The sequence below is a fragment of the Anser anser genome, assembly GCF_964211835.1.
Source record: "Anser anser genome assembly, chromosome: 3".
Lineage (NCBI taxonomy): Eukaryota > Metazoa > Chordata > Aves > Anseriformes > Anatidae > Anser > Anser anser.
In genome coordinates, this window is record NC_139722.1 from 62232586 (window position 1) to 62248990 (window position 16405).

The 16405-nt window shown below is 37.6% G+C and overlaps 1 long non-coding RNA gene across 1 annotated transcript in view; it reads left to right on the forward strand.

The window, feature by feature from the left end:
- Positions 1 to 3770: 3770 nt before the first annotated feature.
- Positions 3771 to 16405, forward strand: part of LOC310896456 — a 30432-nt gene continuing 17797 nt past the window's right edge. The window contains exon 1 of the long non-coding RNA XR_014581508.1: positions 3771 to 5810. This is a non-coding gene — a long non-coding RNA (uncharacterized lncRNA). The remainder of the gene's footprint in view (positions 5811 to 16405) is intronic.

A 16405-nucleotide genomic window follows, 5' to 3' on the forward strand; every position in this document is an offset into this window, starting at 1 on the left:
GTAAAATCTTCTAGATAATACAATCATCTTGAAAAGAAAAGTTAAGATGGAAGAGAGGCAATATTTAATCCAAAATAAAAAAGATATATTGACATAACATTGAATTTTCTGTTTGTTTTTTTGTTTGTTTTGTTTTGTTTCATTTTTATTTTTTTCTCCAAGGTCAGTATAATACAGAATAACTTTATTGCACATCCTCATTACTGCTCAGCTAAAACAGTTGCTAGTTTAGGGTGACACACTGTGTTGGTCTATGTCTAAAATATGATAACTCCAATGACCACTTTCTAAATATGATATGTCATTTCATACTATGATTCCCACTAGAATTACCAATATGAAACTCTTTTTCATTGTTTTGTATGTTTGCTTTTTTGTACTTTTAAAAAAGTGTGTGGGCAATAATATTTCATAACCTCTTTTTTCCTTTTCACTTTGTATTTGTGTGAAAGAGATGTATGGCAATGAGTGACCAGGGCCAGGAGAAAATTATTAAGTGAATTGTAGACGTGAATGTAAAAATTCTAGCTGTGCATAAGCCAGGTTCTGAGCTAAACTCATGAAATGCATTTCAGTTTTAAGATATTACGGTAAGCAAAGAATCAAATTTCCAATTCCAGCTATTTACTTTATATAAACATCCTGGCTGCAAATTAACCACAGAAATGTTGGATGAAATCATGTTCTTCATCTAAATGTACAATGAATATCTAGCCAAAGGAAGTACGTTGTTCTTTACTGGTACCTCTCAAAATTCTTAGTGCATTTTCTTTCTGTTTTGTTTTGCTTGCCTTATATTTTCAGCGATCCATAAACATCAGCCTTTGATATACACCAGCCTTTCTACTAAGGTAGCTCTGGAGCAATAGATTGAGCCTCCTATTAAGTAAATAAATCTGCTCTTAACTTCCAGAATTATAAATAACACCAGGAATGTCAGGGCAACCTTGGGGATAAGCCAAGACTTAGCACAGCTGCTATGACCTTGCATGTCAGCATCTTAGCCTTTATCAGCATTTGATTGTGTACAACATGGAGTATCTTGGGTTTTGCATTAATTTAATTGTATTTTAACAACATACTAGGAAAATAAATAAATAAAAAAAAAAAAAAAAAGAACATTTCCAGGCTGTATGATGTTTTCTAGGAGTTTTGCATGGGATGTATCTGACAAATAATTCATTATGATGGGAGTTATATTAATTTCCTATGATAAAAAGTAAACACTGTAGCCATATTGTAAGCTTCTGTGAGCTGAAGCCACTATGCTTGCAATAAGAGTTTATCTCCTCTGACATAGGACACAGAGCCAGAGAAGAAGCTTTGCTTGAATAATGAGAGTTTTGTAAGAACTAATCCTCTTCTCACTGCAGTTCTGTACTTCAATTAAGTGTTCTTTAATGAATGTCTAATTTTAAACATGCAATTAGTCAGTGAGAACAATAGACCCACCTGTGCTTAATTTCCTTTACGTGTCAAAGCTTTACTGTCTTCTGCAGCAGTATAATCAGTTTCTACAGTGCAGTAGTTACTGGATAAAAACTAACTTAGGTCCTCAATGAAAGACTGAATTCAACTTTTCTTTTACAGTTTACTAAGGCTTTCTGAATACTTTTTATTAGGTATATGTTTACTCATGTTGCCTTTGGACTTCTCAAAAACTGGACCAGAAACATCAAGATGCTTCTCCTAATATGTCTACTGGGTTCAATTATTCCAAGTAGTAGAAATCACATTGCTTTAATTTTACAGCCCTTGAGATTTTTATGAACCAGACCACTGAACTTTTGGAGTCAAGATATTCAGTGATTTGAAAATTACTGCTAAGATGTACATATCATTCTGTCTTTGATTTTTATCATTGTTGATCTGATTTCAGTCACATTTGATGGTATTTTTACCTGTTCTGACCACTTTATGGTAACAACATTGATACTCTTGCTGGGTGCACTGTTTGTGTGGTGCTCAGCTGCCGGCCAGGTTAAACCACAACAAATACACATCCAGCTGTTATGTAAAGACTGGAAATACTGACCAACCATCAAATTCTCCTGTGTTAACAGCAATATGAATTCAAGGTGACCTCCATAGAAGTTCAAGATGGTATCCAGAGAATTCTCTGCTTTCCATATCAAAAATCTATTTTTTTTTTTTTTTTTTTTTCTGGTGAAGAGGATGTGTTCCTTCAGTTGCTTTATGTAGAAATATGTGCTTCACACACTGCATTTCAGTCTAGAATTCTGGCTGTAGCATATTTGCCAAAATTCACAATCTGAGTCTAAATTCTAAATTATAATAAGGACATATAATTAGTTCAGTTAGAGATGCCAACAACTTTTGGACACATAAAAACCTGTTTTTCAATAAAATTCCCTCTCATGACTGCTGAAGGACTCATCAAAGAAAGAGAGGCTTAATTCAATATGTTTGAAATGCCTGTAATGTTATAGATCCTAAAGCAATATCTACAGTACGAATTTCTATAGACTGCTCTGCAAAGAAATATTAGCCTCTGAAAATTTAGCAATGCAACGGCTCTACCATTGTTTCCCAGGAACACTATGATGCTATTTACCAAAGTATTTTCTCACAGTGTATATAAGCTAAAGAATTTGTTAATGTTTTGAATTGTACACGTGGTTTAGCTTTACCTTTGATTTTTCTAATGGTCATAGGTCTGATTAAAGGAAGGGAAAATGCTCCTTATGCTCTTTTTAATAAATTACACTTTCTACTGTTTCAGCTTAACCGGGAACTAAAGGAAATGTTATGTTCCATTATCTTTTAATTATATGCAAATTCTCTGAAGTTAAAATTTTAGGAGACTTCATTACAAAGCACACTTTTCTAGTACTTTCACCACATTTTCTTTTCTCAGGCTCTGCCTGAAGGTGAATTTGTGTAGAATCCATTTAGCTATTCATGTTTTGAGTTATAAAAATACAAAAAGCCCATTTCCTTCACCAAGGGAAGTTTTCTTTCATTTTTCTTTCTCTCACTCCTCTCCTGTCCTATCCCTTATTCCTTCAACACACATGTTCAGGGAGTAACTTGAAATGCTGGTGTGTCCAAACACAGTATTTACTGAGAAAGACCTGCTTTCAGCAATGTGAAAGGGCAAAGGTAGAAAACCTTGGAAGTTACCAAGAGTAAGAATGTATCAAATGCTATTCATATCTGCGTAGGGAAGGAACCAAGGATAAATGTGTGCTCTGTGAATACTTGTGCTAGTAAAACTTAAATGCACAAATGTATGCCTAAAGGTATATTTTAAAAGTACATTACTATGAATGAAATAAATGTACTTAACGTTTTGCCTTCCCAAAGAAGTGAAAGGCTTTCCCAGTCTCTAACGAGAAGTATGCCACTGAAGCAAGTGCACTGCTTTGCATTACAGGTGGTTGTTCAGGTACAAGTATAGCAAGGATATGAGTCTATCAGAGCAGGAAAATAGCATTTTATGCTAATCTTACACGTACACATCTGACTGTACCTTGTCAAGCCAGGCAGACACTTATTCAGTTATCTGCTTATTTTTGTCCCTGTATGTTTTGATTTTGCCACCTAGTTCTGCAGCAGAAAGGAGACCTTTGACAATAGAGCAGCCCATGGAAAGACAAAACTGACAAAGAAAGATGAAAGGAAAAAGAATCCAGTGAAGTGTAACTTTGCTACACGTCCTTTCCCTGGGAAGATGAGAAGCTGCGTTTCAGCCTTTGTTTGCTTACCAAGTGCCTGCTCATCGACTAACAGGATAGAACATGTGCCCAGTAGGTGCCCAACCCCAGAAGTGCCACAGCGTGTGCAGTGCAGAAGAGGTGATGAGGTTCTTCTTCTCCTTCGTCTGGGTGCTTCAAAGAGTGGAGCTAATTCAGCACAGGCAGAGCAGCTGAACATGACATCCCTAATGCACTGTGGCCTAGCAGATTAATTGTACAACAAAGCTACATTATTTGTCCACCCACTTTTCCTGCACATTAAATGGGGGGATAATGAGTAATTAGTTGTGGTCTGTTTGGAAAAATGAGCTGTTTGTTCAGCATTTTGAAATCATAAATCAATATATACTGCAAATGTGATGTGCTGCCTACAACTTCATTCAACAGAGAGCAGCATTGGACAGGAAAAAATGTTGTCTCTCCATGGCTCTTAATGCTGCCCTCTGCAGAACCTGGTATTGGGGGTGACTTCCGAGTATTTGTTTTGAGAACAAATGTGATGGAAGAAGGCTTGTTCACCACCTTCTATGGGCAAAGTGAGCAAAACCTAACAAAACAAGAGGAAGATAAAAATGGTGATCGCCTGGATCACTTTGACTTCCATGGAGATGACTATTCAGTTAGCAATCTGGTGACGCAAGTATTTCCTTTGGCACTCCAAGGTTCTCTCCAGGCATGTCAAACAGTATTTTCAGACAAGCCTTTTAAACAAAATTTGTCTCTTTATGGGGCTCTCTCTTAGGGTTTCTTCAAATACTGGCTTTAGAATCCAAGGAATTTTTGGAAGAAATCCACTTCTCTAGCTGACACTGTTGGACCAAATAAGCCCGTGCATTCCCTGTGGTAGGTTACAGCAGCTTTCAGGGCTCCCTGATTCAGTAGTTTCCTTCAGCCTTTTGAGGGGTACAGCATTTCTGAGCTCTCTTCAGCCCTGCCACTACTCTGTGGTCTCCTTCACCACTCCAGGGATCTTCCCAGGAGTACTTTGAAAACAGGGAAGATTTACCACTCATAGGACTGCAGCTGGTATCAAGAGGCTGCAGGTTAAAAAAAAAAAAAAGACAAATAATGTTCCCTGCATTCACATTTTGCCAGCACTGTTTAACTGTTTATACAGATGTAAATAGTTCTACTCAATAACTGACAAGTCCTAACAAATCTATGTGTCAGTATTTCTGAGATATAGTCACAAGAAGCTGTAATTAGGTTTCAATTTTCAGGATTAACTCTGACTTTTTATTTTCTGCTTAAAATGTAAGCATAACACTCCAACTTAAGGGGTTAAAGCAGTCTTTATAGTGAATGTAGAGCATATGCTCATCTGTGTGATTTTGTAATTCTGAATACAAAAATTTTACCTTTTTTTTTTCCTTTGGCTTGCAATAGTGTATGTGCTTGGAGGGAGGGTGACCAAGATGGAAATTCACTTATATGCAGTGCACCACACCTTGCCCAAAATACATGGATGACTGTTACAATATTGTAGTTATCCATAACCGAGAAAGAAAGAGGGAGAGAGTGTTTTTTTGTTTGTTTTGTTTTGTTTTGTTTTTTTAAATCAAGATCAGGCATTTTATTTTCAAAAATTCCTTGTGAGTTCAGAAGACACATTTTTATTTATAGTATGTTTTAGCTTTGTCTTCTACACCATGTGATCTACACTAAGGAGACATCAGCAAGCTTCACAGCAAAATGGAAGGGATAAAAAGAGGCTGGTTATGCAGGAACAGCTGCTTGTTTTCAGCAGCATCACTTGAGAGTTTTTCACATTCTCCTTCTCCGCCTCTCCCCAAATGTTCAGCCTGCTGTGTGCAAGCTGGGTGTTTACAGTTCAGGACTATGGAGGAGGAGGAAATATTTTGCCTATTGTTCAGTGACGTCAATGGCTTCGCTCCCAGTCACTTGAGGGACGCTGGTGCTTAGCAAATGTCAGTACACTGCTGCTACTGCATGTGCCTTACAGCTTGCTTGCAGGAATTTAAGGTCTCTCCTCCAAGATAGATCCAGTTGGTGGATGAGGCAGGTGTGAAGGGCAAACAACGATAGCCACTGAAAGCTCTTTCTGCTGCTTTTTGCGTGGGAAAGCACCAGGTGATAGTTTTTACTGTGGCATTAATATAGAATATTTATTAACATTAAATGCTGAATTTAGTGTGAAAACTGTCTTTTATCCTGCACCACGTCCTTCCCTCTAATAATCTTTCTCTGTATTAAATCAAGGTTCTAAAAATAGCACAGAAGACTTTGAGAATTTTATAATTAATCAGGATAAATAGTTATCTCAATGTCTGACTGTATTCAGAGCTTTTCTGATGTGTTCTCATTATGTATTTTGTTACCAGATGCTAAGAACTGAACTGAAAATGTATGTTGCTTGAGATTTTTTAACCTTGGAGCCAATTTTTTTAATGCAGGACTTCTGAGAGGGAAATATAGCTACAGCTGATGTTCTTAAAGAGACTGCTATTGGAAAGCCTCTCTTAGACCACTTATTTTGCATTAAAACCCATTTGAAATTATTTTGGTGAACTTTGTTGCCTATATTTGTAATTGAAAAATGCATATCTACAGCCTTTGTGTATATATGTGGGAAACTTGGGTTTTAGAAAGCACTGAGAAATTGTTATTTGGTGTCACTTAGCTCTCCACATTAGATTTCTGTAGTTAAAATTGAAGTGATTGGTTTCAAAAAAAAATGACCCATAACATATTTAAATAGAGCTGTGGCTCTGGATGGGATCAAAAGTTCAGCCTAATAATTATTTTTACGTGAGATGCTAGTTTTGTTTCATATTAATGAAATAAGCACAGTAAAAACTTCAAGTGTTTGGAGGGTTGATTAAAGCCTGCAGTGCTATGTAGCAGTTTGTTGATAACTTTTAGGTAAAGGGAGAACATAAATTGATGCGGCCATTTTGTAGGGCAAAAGTGGGAAGGCTAAGGGCAGACAAAAGTGAATGCAGACACTAGTGCTGGGCTTATGGTGTGAAATGAAAGGTCTAAACAAACCAGTATCAGCCTCTTCTAATTCTTGATCAAGCCACTAATCATCACACATTGCCTATAGGGATGAACAGTCATAGAAGAGAGGCTGTAAGTAGCCTGGCTTTTTGTGCTGAGAAACAATTTTTAGATAGCTTGAGCTGATATGGATTTAAATCTATAAACTGTACTTTATGAGTTGCTCATAGCTATGAGTCAATCACAGATCAACAGAAGAGAGCTTTAGCCCAAGATATTTCCCCACCAAAACCACTCAGAGTTTTTGTGGTAGAAGTCTGGAGAATAACATATATTCAAAAAAAAAAAAAGTCAAAAGGCCCTAAAGTTTCAGAAAAGATACTCAAAATATGGAACAATACTAACAGTTTACCATAATTTAACTTATTTTTGTGTATGATTTACAATCCTCAATTATATGATCACATAATTCCTATTTTCCTTTCTCCTTCAAAAAATGAGAGGCTAATTTTCCCTCCAACCTGCCTAGACCTCAGCAAGGGAAATATTACTAGGCTAAGAAAGCAATTTGTTTCCTTGATATCTGTTCTAGTGTCTGGTCCTATGACAGTCTACAGAAACTCAGAAAAATCTGTGTTGCTTCGTGTATGCACACTGCAGACAGAATTTTTAGAAAATTAAGCTAAAGGGCTCCATTAAATCTATTTTAAACACACATGAACTGCATTTTTTCAGATACTTAAAACGCGTGCAACTGAGGTTGCTTTTCTTGAGGAACAAAAACACCAAGAGAAATCATCCATCATCTTCATTTCTAAGTGTGGAGGCCAAATATTTCTGAACAAAAGTGTTGCAAGAATTTTTAAATATGGGAAATATTTGGTTTCCCACATAATTTTGTTATGTAAAAACTCAGAACAGAGATGATGCTCAACAAGGAAAATTTCAGGCTAAACATTTTAAAATTGAGATAATATGATAAAGAAATTGTTAAAAAACTGTAATGCATATTGTGTTTCTAAAGTTAAGGTTTAAGAGGCTAAGACAGAAGCATAGATGCTATAGGATAAATGGGGAGAGTTTAGACTCTTTAGCATCTCTCTTTAGAGTTATAAATTGGGATGGGAAGGGATTTTTTTTTCCTGCTTCTTGATTAGAGTGGTAAATGATAGGATAACTAAGAACAAGTATTTGGACTTGTTTTCTTTCCAGTTTCTGGATATGCAAATATTGCCCAAAACATCTCTCCTAAAAAAACAAACAAATAAACAAACAACAAAAAAAACAACTATCTTCTTTTTTAATTGGGAGTTAAATACACAGTTTAACTGTATTTTTGTTCGGCCATAGGTGTGATCTGCTGTTTACACAACAATTTTGTGCTCAAGATGAGGAGGGCACAGTCATTTCATTTTTATGCAAGAATCCTTGCAGTATATAAAGGTAGTTATATTTTTTTTTCTTTCATCAAATGTCATCTTGTCCCACAAGATTAAGCTACAAGGGGTAGATAGTATGAACAGCTTTTTTTTAATATACACATGAATTTATTGGAGCAATATTTTCTGGAAAGAAAAAAATCTGCTATATTTCTTTGCTTGTGTAATTAAGATCACACTTTTGAATTTCTCAAGTGCCATGCATTTTGGTGTTCCATCTATGTAAGTAACACACAACTGAAGAATATAGCCAAATGCACTACTGTCAGAAAAGGGGGTGTCAAGCTGCCCAGACAAGCATCTTTTTTCAGAGGAGCATAATCAAGAGATCAAATGCAATTTCAACTTTCCGATTTACTGTACTGGGTGTGATCAAGATAATAAATACCTGATGAGATTTCCAAGTATTCTGGAAAATCTGTTTCAAATCAGTGTTGAATATTATCTTCACTGTCTGAATACCGGGTAAGGGAAGCCTGTTGTAGTTTCACTGCTGTTACTCCAACTCCTCTACAATCTTTCAGAATGAGAGCAAGTGTTAAAGGCAGATTTGTCAGCATCTTCCAAGGTAGTCTCACCTCTCTTTCAAGGAGGAAGCTACTGAGTTAAATAAGTAAATTATTCCCAAAGAAGAATTAAGGGTGTATCTTCTGCGAAGTGTTGCTAATTTATTTGTGAACCCTTCATCAGATTTTGCACCAAAGGCAATAAGCCATAGAACACACTGGCATTTCACTATAAAAACTGTTTTTTTATAACACTAACTCAAACCAAATCATATTTTGTGGACAAAAGTCTGACTTCCACATATTAGTCAAACTCACGGACAGTTCTCTGTTCTAGGCAGAAGTAGGAGATTAAAAGTCTTTTCAATTTAAATTGCAACTGAATTACAATTGACACAGTTCTCCAGTAATTGTTTCCTGATTTTTCAAGAAGTTTTCAGGAACAGCTCATCATCTAATGAGAAGGAATGTAGTATTAAAGTTTATGAAACATAGACCATGAAGTATAATGCTTAGTATTCCCCAGAGTCTTTTACATAAATGCACAAATATATAAATATCAGATTAATATAAAACATACAAGAGCAAATTAACATAAAATCCTGCTGTAATATATATGGTCGTAATTATTTTATTTTCACGGGCATGGACTACAAGTCTCATGAGACAAAAGCCCAAACCATGCTTTGCATTTAGAAATCGTTTCATAAAAGTCGTGTACAAAGACACATCCATTATTTTTTTCTTTAAGAAGGAAACTGGTGTATGCTGAAATATTCTTCTCTTAACTTTTTTCTGTTCTCCTCCACTAAACTAAACTAAACTAAACTTTAGTTTTAGTTTAGGTCCTGCTTGACGAACCTGATCTCCTTCTATGACCGAGTGACGCGCTTAGTGGATGAGGGAAAGGCTGTGGATGTGGTCTACCTTGACTTCAGTAAGGCTTTTGACACCGTTTCCCACAACATTCTCCTCAAGAAACTGGCTGCTCGTGGCTTGGACTGGTGTACGCTTTGTTGGGTTAAAAACTGGCTGGATGGCCGGGCCCAGAGAGTTGTGGTGAATGGAGGCAAATCCAGTTGGAGGCTGGTCACTAGTGGAGTCCCCCAGGGCTCAGTACTGGGGCTAGTCCTCTTTAAGATCTTTATCGATGATCTGGATGAGGGGATTGAGTGCACCCTCAGTAAGTTTGCAGATAACACCAAATTAGGTGCGTGTGTCAATCTGCTCAAGGGTAGGAAGGCTCTGCAGGAGGATCTGGATAGGCTGGACCAATGGGCTGAGGTCAACTGTATGAAGTTCAACAAGGCCAAGTGCTGGGTCCTGCACCTGGGGCGCAACAACCCCAAGCAGAGCTACAGGCTGGGAGATGAGTGGCTGGAAAGCTGCCTGGCAGAGAAGGACCTGGGAGTACTGGTTGATAGTCAGCTGAATATGAGCCAGCAGTGTGCCCAGGTGGCCAAGAAGGCCAACAGCATCCTGGCTTGTATAAGAAACAGCGTGGCCAGCAGGTCTAGGGAGGTGATTGTCCCCCTGTACTTGGCTCTGGTGAGGCCGCACCTCGAGTACTGTGTTCAGTTTTGGGCCCCTCGCTACAAGAAGGACATCAAGGTGCTTGAGCGAGTCCAGAGAAGGGTGATGAAGCTGGTGAGGGGTCTGGAGAACAAGGCTTACGAGGAGCGGCTGAGGGAGCTGGGGTTGTTCAGCCTGGAGAAGAAGAGGCTCAGGGGCGACCTCATCGCTCTCTATAGGTACCTTAAAGGAGGCTGTAGCGAGGTAGGGGTTGGTCTATTCTCCCACGTGCCTGGTGACAGGATGAGGGGGAATGGGCTAAAGTTGCGCCAGGGGAGGTTTAGGTTGGATATTAGGAGGAACTTCTTTACTGAAAGGGTTGTTAGGCATTGGAATGGGCTGCCCAGGGAAGTGGTTGAGTCACCATCCCTGGAGGTCTTTAAGAGACGTTTAGACGTTGAACTTAGTGATATGGTTTAGTGGAGGACTTGTTAGTGTTAGGTCAGAGGTTGGACTAGGTGATCTTGGAGGTCTCTTCCAACCTAGACGATTCTGTGATTCTGTGATTTACTAAAGTAAACAGACTTCTTTCTGCCTTTCACCTTCCAATGGAGTTTCTAAGTCAGACTTACATTTCCTTTACCTGTCTTTAAGATTTTTTCCCTAACGGTATCAAATAACTGGTTGCCAGATATTAAGAGTAACAGGGAGGAGATCTGTCATCACCCATATGAAAATCAATGAATTGTGTCTAACCAAGAGATAAAGTGAGTACTTTCTTCACATAGTAAACTAGTTATTGGCAGAGCTAGTTTTTCAAATAGACGATATAGAAAGAATAGTGTATAATGCATTATATTGTTATGATAACACTGTTCCATGTATACCATGTATACACATTTTTTGAAACGATATCTATTGCAAGTCTTCTGAAAGAAATTTTAAAAATAAAATAAAATTAACACCACTTGTTGCTTCAGCGTGGGTAGATAGACACAGAAATGAAGAGAGTTTTATTTGCTCCTTCCTCCCCTCCCTCCCTCCATTTCCTTCACCTCCATCCTTCCCTTCCCTTCTTCCCTCCCTTACCTTCCAGCAAGACACCTTTCTGGTGCTCTTTCTCTATGCACTGTTGCTCCTTTGTTTTAAACTACTGCAAAGCAAGCAGGAAAATCTATTTTAAAATAGCATAAAATTATTAGCTCAATTAACTATTAGGATATTTATATTGCTAGAAAAATACTTTTGAAATACATGAAATGTGAAAATCTCAGCTGTTGACACCATGATCACATTAGGTAACTCCTCTGGTGGCTCCTGTGATTGTAACTCTTGTTTTGGAGAAAATCAGAGAGCATAACATTATATTCATTACACTAGTTATCTATACACATCTCTTGACCTATTATTATGGCCTGGGCTTTATTCTTCAGGCCCCATGAAAATTTATTTGGGGTAATAGTTTTTGAGAAAATATTTTGTGAGCTCCACTACACCTTGTGCAGTGATGGCTCATGGATTGGACTGGCCAGGAAAGCAGAAGACAGCTCTAAGTCTTCACTTGACTGAAGGCAAGCTTTGCCTCTCAGACATAAAGCATACTGTTATACTGGAATTTCTTCAGTAAGAGAGTGGTTTCTAAGGAATAAGCAGCTAGCTGTTCTCATGAAAACAGAATGAAAATGAAATAAAAAAAGTCAAACTCTTAAAATAAAGGAGGAGAGTACAGTCCTTGTGAGGAGAAACAATGCCAGTATTTATGCCACTATATAAGAATCTATGATTCCTAAATAAACATTATCATAACATATTAACAGTTTATAAGTATATATATGTTTGTGTCTCAGATTGTATGGGAGTCCCACTGTATTTCACAGTCTATTTCTCAATCACAGCTGCAATGCAGTGGGTGGAACATTACAGCTTTCTGCATCCAAGAAGGTACACAGAAAATTTCAGCAGAAAAGGCAGGAATGCTGTGCACTAGGAGAACCAAAACAAAGAAAAAGAAAAAAAGAAGAAACAAGCTAGCAATGAAAACTGGAAGTTGGCAAGGAAATATGGTTGGGGAAAGGAATAAAATATGTTTTAATTTCTAAATAGTAAGGTATAGCTTCATGTCTCCTCTACAAGATAGCAGCATGTCAGCATGACATGCAAGTTTCACATCAGCATACTAGCCTGAGGATCTTCAAGTAGCTAGGTTGTTTGAGGGGGAAGAAAAGGGAAATAGATAAAAGGAGACTAGGGGAGGGGAAATTTGAAATACTGTTAATTCAGGAAAATGTTTGGGAGAATGATGCATGTTGGAAAGTACCTTTCCCACTTTCCAGGGATGCGTGGGGATTGGGATAAACATCAGATGCAATACAGAGGAGGGAAATTAGAGCCCAGAGGGAATGGTGTCACTTGATAGTTGGAAGGGGTAACTGGTCCAGAAGGGAGAGAGGAGGGAGGAATGAGACGCGATGCCACATGTGAAGGAGAAGACGTCAGAGTTTGGGTTTAGCACCTGGAGAGAAGGCATAGCAAAGCATGGGGACAGGGAAGGACCTCAAGCTTCATGTAGTGTATCCTCAGAACCCAGTTTATCATGAGAATGTTTTTTTAAATCTTATTTTTCTTTACAGAAGATTTTTATCAGTTTTCTGTTTGTTATAAATATTTTGTAGCATTTACTGCCATAGAAGTAGTATTAGCAGCAACAACATTTGTATTACACTAGTGCCCAGAAGCTCCAGTTGGTGTTGGAATCTATGTAAATACAAAACCAATCAGCCAAACAACTACAACAGAAAACCTACAAGATCTTTGCCCTGAGGAATTTACATAATGAACCTTGTTGCAACTAAATTATGTTTCATCCGTTCTTCTAAATCAAAATGCTTTAATAATGAGTAAATGAGTTATTCTGTAATTACAAGATTGCTGTACTGCATCACAATCTTTTTCAACTCCTTTCCTCACATTCATTTTTGTGTGCTGTTGAATTTCATTGCTTTTTTCCCAAGAAAACCAGAACCAGTAGGATTCTCTTACCACAGACAATCACATCAGTACAGAAAAGCAGGAGTTTTGTTTGTTTGTTTTCTGTGTGAAAGCTCTTTTCCCTGTGAGGTGAATGGAATAATTTCTTACATGTAAACAGCACATTTAATTTAATTCCTGCACATATGACACACTTTCATCTTGATAGTCTAACATGGGAATTGCAACAGGAATACTTTGTTCTATTCCCTTTGGCAAGTTTTTGTCTTTGGATATTATCTTATGGTCCTTTTTAATGATGGCTACGTATGATGCTGAAGGTCATGCACCCCCAAAACAGCAGGTATATGATTACTCTGTAACAAAACATTATTTCACACAAGATATTTATGCAGGTCTTTTTATGTGGAAAGCCAGACTGTGGTATATAAACACATCAGGCTTTAACAGAGTGTTAGCATGGCTGTCACACTGCATAGAAAAGATTGCTGAACTATGTCAACATGAACAGTGCATCAGTCCTCGTGCCTCCTAAATTGCCATATAATCAATATTCTCCCAGTACGCTCTTCCTTTTCTAATGGCCATTTAATGCAACGCTGTCTGTTCAACTAAGACAGAAGCAGCTAAGCTGCATCCCTTTGGTGACTTTAACAAGGTGCATCAAGATGATTTTCTCTGGTTAACCAAACAATTATCTTACTGTATCTACTTGTGGTGAACATGGGAGTGGCACTTTTCTGGGTCTCTGGTCAGCATTTGTGACTGAAGGACAGGAAAAAGGCAGGATAAAGATGAAATTTTAGAATTCTGTAATGAGTACAGGAGTGTTCAAAAAGAATCTCTGACATTTCATTTCATTTCTGTTGCTGCTCTGAAGAGGTGCTGCAGCAGAGGTGAATGACACTAGTGGCAAACTACCCATCCCATCCATATGTATCCATATGCATGAATTTCTTACACTAAAATATGCCCATGGAAACAGTGAGCAAATATGATCAAACTGAAGACAGGAAGGAGACATCAGTTAGCAAGGAGATGGAAAGATTGGGAGGAACAACTATTAAGGATGAAGAGCAGCACAGAGAAGTAAAAAGTAGTTCTGAGCTGAGGCTCTGAATGAAGCAGAGAAGTTGACTAGGTTAATGAACTGTTTGTCATGCAAATAAATACTTTCAGTTAAACTCAAAGACAAGGAAGGAAGGCTTCTCCAGGGTTAGTCACACCTCAGCAAACATATGAGTGCCGTTAATGTTAATGACATAACTGTTGGGCTGAGAAGGTTGGGATCAGTGTCCTGATAAGCCTGATGAACTGGTTGGACAAACAGAGGCAAAATCAGAGAATGAACCAGAGCTAGATGAATATAGTTTCTTACTAAGGAACTGCTCAGAGAATTCTAGCAAATAAGCTAGTTCCTGTTAAGCAGGGTGTTTGTATATGAAATTAAATCAGCATGCTATTAGTTTGTTGTTTTCAAGTAAATGCTCTGTTTTTAATTTTAGAAATGAACCATATTTGAAAATAGTTCATTTGGAAATGAACCGTATGTGAAAAGAGCAGAACCCAGCAGGCACACTAGTTAAGCATAGCAAATGGGCAGGTACTACAGTATCACATCAAACTGTGTGAGAACTGCACTACTCCAGTCTGGGAAAAGTCATAATGCTCGACATCAGAGAGCTTCTCTTAGCATGACCAGCCGAAGGAATGAGGAAATGTTGCACCTATAGCAGATAAACTAAACGGATGAGTTCTATAGCTGTTACATTTTAAAGAGAATGATGTACTTCAATTTTATTTGAATGCCCATCCAAACATCAGCATGACCTTTGCAGCTCCTTGAAGCCAGATTTATTTCTGAAAACACCCTTAATCTCTAGTGAATTTGATATGACTCTGAGTTCAATATAAGGGGTCACAAGATCGTACCCAATACTCTGTTAAATGAAATTAGTATTCTTTGTGCTGCTTCAACCAGATGTGTTTTTCTTTATTTTTGATTCTACTGGTGTGTAGGTGGTAGGTAGTCTTTCTAGCACCATTAGTTCAATGTCTTTCTCTAAAACTACAGGTAAATATATTTCCAAAACAAGTAAAGCATTTTTACATGTATGCAGTAATATATTATTATTTTTTAAGTTTCTGTTGGAAATATTTGTGGATAAACTATAGTCAGAGATGTCTTTTCTGACAGAAAAATTCTGAAGGAAGTATGACTGGACAATATTTTATCTTGTTAGGCATACACAAATTTGTTTGGTTGCTATGACAAACGGTCCAAAGCCACGTGACACTGAGCTTTCATAGTATGAACGAGAGAGGGCAAGGTAGAGTAAAATGAAAAAAGTGTTTAGTGGTCTTCATTGTCTTTTTAAAGCAGCATATCCTCACTTTGCCTGTTTCCTCCATCGTCTAACGTTTCTTCATCTGACCACTGTGGAACAAAACTGGAAAATGTCTGGTGTGCAATACAGAATGAGCCAACATAAATTTGAGTTAATGCATAAAACCAGGCATGCTGTCCTTTCTCTCCCCACAACCTGCTACTTTTTCTTTCCAGTACTGCTTGAGGAAGAATATTTTTTGTACTTCTGAGACACTTCTTGGGCGATTCCTATTTCAAAGTACTAAGTGTATCTTTTCTAATAGGCAAGCGAGTCAACTTGTACAGACAGTTAACCATTTTCTTACACTCTAAGAAATTTTAGAAAAAGACAGAAGACCAATTTATGTATTCCCATTCTGAACAAACACAAGTTTGTTATATCAATAGAAGATGGACTAAAAAGCCAGTAGCTTCATTTAGGAAGAAGGTGGCCTATGACTTTAAATGAAAGTTAGTTGAGGAAAATTGGCTTTCTAGGAGGCAATCAAAGTTAAGTATACAGTAGAAATCCTTCACAGTGAACAGATATTCATAGCAGTTTTGTGTAAAAAGCACAGTGCTGAAGAAAACAAATTAAAAAATCACTAAGTCGTCAGGTCTATAGGGTTCAAATGTTCCAAATCTTGCAGACCAAGTTGGCAGTTGCTACTCAGAAGGTAACCCAAGAGTGGAATATCATATGGTGTTAACTGTCAGGACTGAAGTGCTTTGGTAGCAATGTGTGTGGGAAGCCTGCACAGAGCCTGCCTGCAGTGTGCCTAACAACCAAAATTGTTTTGCATTACGTTCACCCGCAAATTGAAAATATATGCAATATTTATTCTAGTATAGTTTTTGGCAAAGATTACACCTCTAACACTTTGAACAATTTAAGCAAGCCTGGGGATCTTA